Genomic DNA, 10,000 nt, shown 5'->3' with positions numbered 1-10,000 from the left:
ACGCCTGCGGCACCGATCCGGCCCGAAACCGACGGCCCCCCGGAGAGCCCGGGAAGACTCAACACGGGAGACTACCGACGCCGCCGCCACCGCCGAAGACCCTCGAGCGGGAATGGGCCCCGACGCGTCCGGCGACGCGCCGCGGACGACCGACCGTCGTTCCCCAAAGGCCGCACGCACCCGAGAGAGAGGTCGATCCCGCCAGACCCGGATCCCCGGCCCCGAGAAGGGGGAACAGGTCACCGGTGGTCCCCAACCGTGGGAACGCTGCCGGGGAGGGGGGAGAGCGAGGCGACTCCACCACGCCGCAGCACAAGCGACAACGCGCAACGCGACACACACGGGCATGTCCGCGTCGCGGGAACGGCGAAAACGGGGACGCGCGGGAGGGGGCCGCACGCGGCGGGCAGGCGAGGCGAACACGTCGGGGAGGGGGACGGGTGGGACCCGGGAAGCCCACCTACCACACACAGCCCCACACCCCTTCCGTTCCACGTCATCCCGCGGCGACCCTCCACAAAACCACGAGAAATCCCCGGGCTCCAAACACGCCGGCATGACCATGGCTCTTGCCCCGCGTGATCCCCCCTCGGACTCGGAGCGAGGAGGCGCGGGCCGCGTTAGGCCAAAGGAGCACAAACACTCGGGTTCCCCCGGAGACGGGCGTAGGGGGACACCCGGCCAAAGCTACGCGCATCGGGCGGTCGGGGCGGGCGGGCGGTCGAGGGGGACCGTGCGGGAGAGAACCCCAACGAGACCGCGAGAGCACGCCCCTTCCTCGGATCGCTAGAGAAGAGACTTTTCTCAATGAGGGCGGGACGGACCCAGCCCGACGGGGCCTCCAAGCCGCGGCGGCCGAGAGCGGCGCGCGTGCAGGCAACGACGTGCACGCCCGACCGCCAGAGAGGAACGGGAAAGACGGCGGGCGGGCGTGGGGAGGTCTGCGGTATCGGTAAAGGCTTTTTTTTTTTTTTTTTTTTCCTTTCCAGGTCACAAACACCTTGAGCGTTCGCGGACAGGGGAGCCCGGGCCGAGATTAAAAAACGGGCACACCCCCCGAGAGCCAGGCCTCTCGAGCACCCGCCGGGTGGCAACGACGGGGAGTCCTTACAGACTTACCCCCTCTAAAGGGGGTAAAGCTAAACAAGGCCGGCCCCGCCAACGCTCCACACCAGCACCAACGCAGAGCCTACGGGAGAAGGCAGTTAAGTTACAGCAGCGCGGGTGGGTGGCTCGACAAAGCAAGCGTCCCCCCTTCTCGGGAGATGGGTAACGCCGCAGAGCCTCTCTTACCGCTAATCCCCCCTTCGGGGTCTCTCGACCTCCCGCCTCCAGAGGAGGCACGGACCCGCCGCCAACGAACCGGGAACAAAAACACGCACCGCTACTGCAGCCAGACCGAGCACAGGAGGCGCGCCGGGGAACGGGAAACGACGCCGCCACTCAGAAACGGGCACCTTTGAGGGTCAGCCTGGAACGCTCCAGGAGCACCGCGACGACCGCGAGCGAGGCACGCGCACACACCGGTCGGGAAGGGCATGCGACGCGGCAGATCGGTCAAACCCCTTCCCCCAAGTCAGAGGAAGAGGGCCGAACAAACCACACCGGGCAGAGTGAACCGCATCAAGGGCGACAGAGCACCTGACGCGTCACAGGAAACCCCACGAACCACAGCGGGAAGTGCGGGGGCCAGATAGGGCTCAGACCGGATAACCGCACCCCTGCCTTCCACACACCACCCCCGAGGGTGGGGAGGAGAGACGAGGGGCCCGCTGGCAGAACGAGAAGAGCGGCCGCCATTCGCCATGAATGTCCGTCCCTCGCCTGGCGCGGCTTAGGCTCCGGCCCGAAGACAGCACGAGAGCACCACATCGATCCAGAGGGAAAAAAAAAAAAAGGGCACCTCCACGCGAGTAGAGAAGCCAAGTCGGGAGTAAACCAAGCGAGAGCGCGAGAACCACACCGCGAGAGAGAAGAGGGGAAGGAGAGAAGGAAAAAAAAAAAAAAAAAAAAAAAAAAAAACCGGGGAACCCAATGGAGGCTCGGGAGCTCCAAAGACCCGAAAGAAAGAAAAAGAAAAAAACGGGAGAGAAAAAAAAAAAAATCCCTTCTCTGCCTCAAAATAAGGAGCAACGCCCCGCAGGTGCACTCGGGAGGCACGAGGCAAGGAGAGGGGGCCGAAAAAAACGCGGCGCGACCCGGCCTGGCCAGCGGAGAGTCTCGGGAGCGCCACGGGCCGATGGGCGGAAAATAAAAAACCGGTAATGGCCAGGGAGACACAGCGGGAGAGGGGCAGGGGCACAGGCCCAAAACACAGCGCCTCTCCACAGGAGCCCTCGGCCATCCCCCACTGGCACGGTAAAAAGACGGGCGACAACAACCACGAAGCGGGAACACCTGACACGCGACGCAGCCAGCCAGCCACAAAAGGGCCGCCCAAAGAAAGAGGCACACAGCGCCGCCAAAGGACGGGAAGCACGCGCGGGGCCGGGCTCGAGGTGCTGCCTTGACCCAAGAGCAGAGGCTGAGGGGGTGGACGGGAATACCCGACAGCCTCGGAGGAAACGGCAACCTCAGAAACCATAGTCCTTTAATGTCACCCACTTAAAGGACAGCGTGTCAGTACCTATCTGCAGGTACAATAAGGGCAGATCGCAACGAGTGACAATGACAACACGTGCAGGGGAGTAATTCACAGGCCACAAGGGAACTTCTGGAAGTCAAGCCGGGCGAAACGTCCCAAAAATGTCCCCATGAACAAAGAGAACCGAACCTCAAAGGAACAACTGGTCGACCTCATAACCGTAAGAGGACCAAGAGAGCGAGATGGACATGCTGGAAAAGCCGGGCACCCCGCACCCTCCCGGCCAAGGAACCCGAGATCAGCCCGCACGTGGAGAGAGGCAACCAAAGGGGGGGGGGGGGAGCGAAACTCTACAAAGTAAACCGAGGATCGACGGGCAGGAAAGCCGGGACCGCCGAGGCCCGCCGCCGGGGACCCAGGAGCTCGTGCAGAAATTTAAAAAAATAAAAAGCTCCGAGACACCACGGGGCCCGGGCAGGACCGGCGGGGAGGCCGGGACAGGCGCATGCTCTCGGCCTCGGGACGCCGAGGCCCGCCGCCGGGGACCCAGGAGCTCGTGCAGAAATTTAAAAAAATAAAAAGCTCCGAGACACCATGGGGCCCGGGCAGGACCGGCGGGGAGGCCGGGACAGGCGCATGCTCTCGGCCTCGGGACGCCGAGGCCCGCCGCCGGGGACCCGGGGCTCGTGCAGGAGCAACGAGAAAACAAAAAGCTCCGAGAGACCACGGGGCCCGGGAGAGGGCCGGCGGGGAGGCCGGAGCAGGCGCCCGCTCTCGGCTTCGAGACGCCGAGGCCCGCCGCCGGGGACCCAGGAGCTCGTGCAGAAATTTAAAAAAATAAAAAGCTCCGAGACACCACGGGGCCCGGGCAGGACCGGCGGGGAGGCCGGGACAGGCGCATGCTCTCGGCCTCGGGACGCCGAGGCCCGCCGCCGGGGACCCGGGGGGGCTCGTGCAGAAATAAAAAATAAAAGGCTCCGAGACACCACGGGGCCCGGGCAGGGCCGGCGCGGAGGCCGGGGCAGGCGCCCGCTCTCGGCCTCGGGACGCCGAGGCCCGCCGCCGGGGACCCGGGGCTCGTGCAGGAGCAACGAGAAAACAAAAAGCTCCGAGAGACCACGGGGCCCGGGAGAGGGCCGGCGGGGAGGCCGGAGCAGGCGCCCGCTCTCGGCTTCGGGACGCCGAGGCCCGCCGCCGAGGACCCGGGGCTCGTGCAGAAAAAGGCCTGGGTGGACCCGACACCTACCGGTGATTCGTGAAGGACCTGAGCCTTCTGGTCGACCCGCTCAAGTTGCCTTCCACCCTCCATACCGCGTCTCTCATTTGGCCCAGGGAGCACGCATACTCCCGCCTTAGTCCTCTGGTACAACCTCCTACAAAGAGACCGTTCCCAAGCAGGACACCAACCTCCGGGACACATCCGCCCGCTTGCCGGGACTATCGTCACTCCGCCCGGCTAAAGACAGGCACGTCGTTGCCCTTGTTGTCAGCGACCGAGGACCAGGAGCGTCGTGCATAACTGCCACCGCTAGGTGTCCCCCGACAACCGTCTCCATCCTCAAGGAAACAACACAGATCGCTCGCTCGCTCGCTCGCTCGCGCGTCTCAAGCACTCCGGCGCTCCGGAGGGTCCTCCCATGATCATGCCGCCGCCCCCCCCCCCCCCCCCCGCCGTGGGTGACAGGACAGGGCACTCACCGCCTCTCCCGAGTGGTTAAAAACGCTGGCTGGCCGTGGTCGCGCCGGGACATAGCGAACGCGGCCTACAGTCAGGCAGACCCCCTCAGGATACGAAAACGAAAGTATGACAGGAAGCTGTGAAAAACAGGCGAATCGCTCTCTAAAACAGAGAGTGTGACTGACCGATCGATCCGTTACTCCTCGGAGTATGTGGGGCGGGCGAGGGGCTGGCTAGCACAACTATGGGATGGTGGCATCCAAACTCGGTGGGAGGAAGGGAGGCAGGCAGGCAGGCAGGCAGGCGGCCGGCGAGGGCAGTTCCGTGTGCCTGCCATTTTAGATGGATGTCCTTTTAAAGACATTTCACCGCCTGCTTGGGGTTTGGTTTTTGTCGTGGTGTTCCTTGCCGCCACCGCCACCGCCCACTCCCACCCCCAGTTCTCAAACTAAATACCGAGTTAGAGCAAAAATTAAAACAGCACTTGTATTTTCTTTCCAGAGATAATACATTGTCACAGTGCTTTGTTTTAAGTCTTTTCGTTTGATTCAGAATTATATATATATATATATACACGCAGGATCTTTCACGTAACCCAGGCTGCCCTTGAACTGGCTTCTAGCTATTATTTTAAACGCAGGGTTTCTCACATACCCACGCTGCCCTTGAACTGCCTTCTGTTTGCCCTTATTCTATGTTTGTTTTTCAAAGTTGATTGCATTTATTTGTTCTGTCTGTCTGTCTGTCTGCCTGCCTGCCTGCCTGCCTGCCTGCCTGCCTACCTACCTAACTACCTACCTACCCGCCTACCTACCTAGCTAGCTATTATTTTAAACGCAGGGTTTCTCACATACCCACGCTGCCCTTGAACTGCCTTCTGTTTTCCCTTATTCTATGTTTGTTTTTCAAAGTTGATTGCATTTATTTGTTCTGTCTGTCTGTCTGTCTGTCTGCCTGCCTGCCTACCTAACTACCTACCTACCCGCCTACCTACCTAACTGCCTACCTATTTTTATTTTTATTTTTTTTTTTATTTTTTATTTATTTATTTTTGGTTTTTCGAGACAGGGTTTCTCTGTGTAGTCTTGGATGTCCTGCAACTCACTCTGTAGATTCACCTGCCTCTGCCTCCCAGGTGCTCGGATTCGAGGTGTGCAACAACACCACCAGGCTGTCAACCTTTTTTGTTGTTGTTGTTGTTTGTTTGTTTGTTTGTTTGTTTGTTTTCCGAGACAGGGTTTCTCTGTGTAGCTTTGCGCCTTTCCTGGGACTCACTTGGTAGTCCAGGCTATCCTCGAACTCACAGAGATCCGCCTGCCTCTGCCTCCCGAGTGCGCCACCACTGCCCGGCCTGACTACCTAGTTTAAACACAGAATTTTTCACATAACCCAGACCAGAGGATGGAGCCCAGGGCTTTGGGCACCTAGGCCAGGGCTCTCCCCGCCGCCCCCCCCCCCCCATGAGCCAGGCCCCCAGCACTGCCTTCCTTTGTGTGTTTGACTCCTCCAAGTTTTAAATATTTTGGATTCATTTAATGACTGAGACAGACAGAGGCCTCTCTACATATAGCCTGGAAGTCACTACCTAGATGAGACCTGCCTCTGTCTCCTGAATGATGGGATTAAAAGACTTGCACCAACCACACCAGGCTTCCTTTTATTTCTGGAACTCTGAGAACATTTTTTCCCCTCTGAGTCTGTTTATTTATTTATTTGTTTGTTTACTTACTTACTTATTCTGTTACTTTATTGTATATTTAGTTTAACTTCAAATTTTAAGTGTCTCTGGATGTGCCTGTGTGTCTGTGGGAGTGGGGGTTGGGTGAGGTCCCAGTTCAAAACTTTTCAATAACAATTTGCATGTGGAATGTGCACTTGTATGTGCAGAATTGTGAAGAGCCTCTCCCAATCCAGACAGTACTGTCTACATGAAAAGAAAAGTTTCACAAAGGTTTACCTTCCTCGCCGGAGGGGGGGGGGCAGGGGGCGGCGCGAAGAGATAAGAAATGTGGAAGTATTCTGTTTGGTGTTTGGTTTTGGGTTTGTTCGTTTTGTTTGTTGTTGTTTTGTTTTTCCCGAAAAAGACCTCGGTGTCCTGTCTCTGTCTTTATTGATCACTGAAATCAGCTTTGGAAATCATAAACCTGTACCCAGCCAGCCAGCCAGCCAGCCAGACACACACACACACACACACACACACACACTGCAGTGGTCATGTTAATAGGCAGTCTGATCTATGGAAGTTGGAGGCCAGCCTGGCCTACAGAGCTAGTTCCAGGACAGCAAGAGCTGCTACACAAAAAAGCACTGTCTCGAAGGAAAAAAAAAAAAGTTTAAATTAAATAAATAGACATCAACACAAATAGAATTCACCTGGGATGGGATCAGACGAAAGCAACAGACAGGACAGAAATGCTGGTGAGGGAAGTCATTAAAACTCCTTTTTAAGTAATTGATGTATTCTTATTTTATGTGCATTGGTGTTTTGCCTGTGTGGATGTCTGTGTAAGCGTCCCCTGGAACTGGAGTTACAGACAGTTGTGAGCTGCCATGTGGGTACTGGGGATTGAACCCGGGTCCTCTGGAAGAACAGTCAGTGAGTGCTCTTAACCGCTAGGACATCTCTCCAGCCGCAACAACTCAGGCCTCTTCTATATTTTATTTTGTTTTGTTTTATTTTATTTTATTTGAGACTGTGTTTCTCAATGTGTAGAACTCACTTAACTGTCAGGAAATTCTTTCTGTGTGCAAGGCCAAATTTCAATTCAGAGAGATCCAGCTCAGCTGCCTCTGCTTCCCTAGTGCTGGGATTAAAGGCGTGCACCTACCTCTGTTTCCTCAATGACAGGATTAAAGGCGTGCACCACCACACTGGGCTTCCTTCTATTTCTGTAACTCGAGGAACATTTTTTTCTCTATGTGTCTGCTTTTAATTTCTTATTTATTCTGTTACTTGATTGTACATTCGGTTTAATTTCAAAATTTATGTGTCCGTGTGGTCCGTGTGTCCGTGTGTCCGTGTGTGTGTGTGTGTGTGTGTGTGTGTGTGTGCGCGCGTGTGTGCGCGCGCGTGTATGTTTGGTGGGGGTTCACAGTTCAAAACTTTTCAGTAGCTGTGGTTAGCCAACAGCATGGCTATTGACCTCACCAAAATGGAAGCAGTCATGAGGATGGAAGCCATCTTGTCTGGTGACCTCACCAAGATGGAACCCACCATGTGACATACTTTTCAAGGTCCATTTTGTTCTCTCTGTATTTCCTAGCCTCTGGAGGGCCAAAATTTAAAACCAATTTGCATGTGCAGAATTGTGAAGAGCTCTCCATGTGAAAAGAAAAGTACCATAAAAGTTTAGTTTGCTGTGTGTGTGTGTGGGGGGGGGGGTGTTCGGGGGACACCAGAGACACAGAAAAGAAATGTGGAGTTACAGACACGGTAAAGAAAAAAGAAAAAAAAAAAAAGGTCACAGAGCACAGACACCATAAGGCAGAGCAACAACTGATTCCCACATTTGTTTCTGCTATTATTTGATCTGGGTCCCATCTACCAAAGAATAAATGGACAAAAACAGAAACCCCAAATCTTAGCCACAGGGGATCACTCAGACCTATGTTCTCAGCAATCTGGAGGCGGCTAAGGCTGAGAGTTGGAGGCCCACCTGGGCTACAGAGTGAGTTCTAGGATAGGCAGGTCTATACCAAGAAACCCTGGGGGGGGGGGGAATTGAAGAAAGAGAGACAAACTTTTAGTCAGTACCTAGACTTCTCTTCTCATCCTACCCCCACCCTACAACAACCACCAGAAATGGCTTTGTTCTGTCTGTGTGTTGTGGGAACACCACAGTTTTTACACTGCTGAGGACCCAACACCACTAGCTGGTGCATCCCATCCCTAGCCCTGTTTTGTTTTCGGTTCCTTTTATTTACGTTTTTTTTTTTTTTTTTGGTTTTTCGAGACAGGGTTTCTCTGTGTAGCTTTGCGCCTTTCCTGGAACTCACTTGGTAGCCCAGGCTGGCCTCGAACTCACAAAGATCCGCCTGCCTCTGCCTCCCGAGTGCTGGGATTAAAGGCGTGCGCCACCAACGCCCGGCTCTATTTACGTTTTTTTTTAATGCCATGTTAAGTGTTCGTTATAATTTTTATTATTTCCACTGGTGTATGTGTGTAGATTCACTCACATGAGTACAGGTGCCTAGAGAGGCCAGAGGAATTGGAGTGGGCAGGAAAAATCAAGAAAGAAGAGAAGAAAGAAAGAAAGAAAGAAAGAAAGAAAGAAAGAAAGAAAGAAAGAAAGAAAGAGAGAAAGAAAGAAAGAAGATTGAGAGAAAGGAAGGAAGGAGCGAGGGAGACAGGGAGAAAAAAGGTAGAATTTTAAAAGTTAATTATAATTAACTTGGAATAAAACAAACAGCAAGGGACAGCAGTAATGGGGATCTGACTTATGAGTGGAAGGGGAAGCCCTGGGCTCCATCCTCTCAGTACTGTATGAGCTGGGTGTGCTACCCCCTTCCTGTAATCCCAGCACTCAGCAGCTAGCTGGAAAGAGGGCAGTCAGGCCGCGATCCCACCACCCCTGTGTGTGGGTTGGAAATTTTCATGTTTTTTTTTTTTTTTTTTTTCCCCTGCAGCTTCGGGCTAATGAAAAGCTCCTGTAAACTGTCGTCAAATAGGATTCTCTCTACTACTCATTAGATGTGCCCTCAGGGTCCTGTCTCTGTCTTTCATGATCACTGAACTATCTTAAAACTGGAGGAGAAAACTTATCTTTAAGTGGAAATGGCAGGTCACTGCCCTCTGATTCATTTGAGTCTTTAAAAAACAATGATTGACGGCCTGGTGGTGCTGTTGCACACCTTGAATCCGAGCACTTGGGAGGCAGAGGCAAGTGAATCTACAGAGTGAGTTGCAGGACAGCCGAGACGACACAGAGAAACCCTGTCTCAAAAAATAATAAAAACACGTATGTTATTTATTTTATGTCTATGAGCACTCTATCTGAATGTACAACCTGTCATCAGAAGAGGGCGCCAGATCCTAACATGTGATTCCCGGAAATTCCAGAAATGCCATGGCTCCAGGCCTGAATCAGTAGTGGCTTTTGTTTAAAAAGAAAACTTGGTAGGCAGTGGCAGGCAGATCTGTACATATTACAGAAGGAGAAGGAAGGAAGGAAGGAAGGAAGGAAGGAAGAAGAAAGAAAGAAAGAAAGAAAGAAAGAAAGAAAGAAAGAAAGAAAGAAAGAAAGAAAGAAAGAAAGAAAGAAAGAAAGAAAGAAAGACTGTCTTGAAAAACTAAACAAACAAACAAAAACTAACAAAAGCAAGCAAGCATCATTGCCATCAACATTTGGGCTGTTTATCATACTACCCCAACTCCCAACGCCACCGGAACTTGTATCTGATCTGTATTCTATGTACACACACACTGCTGAGATCAGAACCCTAGACTAGCTCAGGTTCCCAAACCAACATCTGTAGCTTCATCTCATCCCCAGGCCAGATTCCCTTTGCTTTTATTCATTTTTGTCTTTATCAATGCCAGGTTAGTTAATTATTTTAATTTAAATATGGAGGCCAGAGGCTTTGGATGCTATGGAGGAAATTGTATGATGCGGAGGAAAGCATGATCTCTGTGATTTGAAGGTCAGCCTGGTCTACAGAGCTAGTTCCAGGACAGACTAACAAAAGCAAGCAAGCAAGCAAGCAAGCAAGCAAACAGGGCTGGGGATGTTATGAGGCTT

General features: G+C 53.6%; 1 long non-coding RNA gene across 3 annotated transcripts in view; it reads right to left on the bottom strand.

Annotated features, from left to right (window-relative positions):
* Window positions 1-10,000, bottom strand: part of LOC121826183 (uncharacterized) — a 195,285-nt gene that overhangs the window by 107,992 nt on the left and 77,293 nt on the right. For all 3 annotated transcript variants that reach the window (XR_013043526.1, XR_013043527.1, XR_013043528.1), the window contains 2 exons: window positions 4,283-4,399; window positions 3,992-4,141 (listed from right to left, as the gene is read on the bottom strand). This is a non-coding gene — a long non-coding RNA (uncharacterized LOC121826183). The remainder of the gene's footprint in view (window positions 1-3,991; window positions 4,142-4,282; window positions 4,400-10,000) is intronic.

The sequence above is a fragment of the Peromyscus maniculatus genome, chromosome 11 (assembly GCF_049852395.1).
Source record: "Peromyscus maniculatus bairdii isolate BWxNUB_F1_BW_parent chromosome 11, HU_Pman_BW_mat_3.1, whole genome shotgun sequence".
In the NCBI taxonomy this organism is placed as follows: Eukaryota; Metazoa; Chordata; class Mammalia; order Rodentia; family Cricetidae; genus Peromyscus; species Peromyscus maniculatus.
This window is presented reverse-complemented; position numbering and strand designations above follow the sequence as displayed.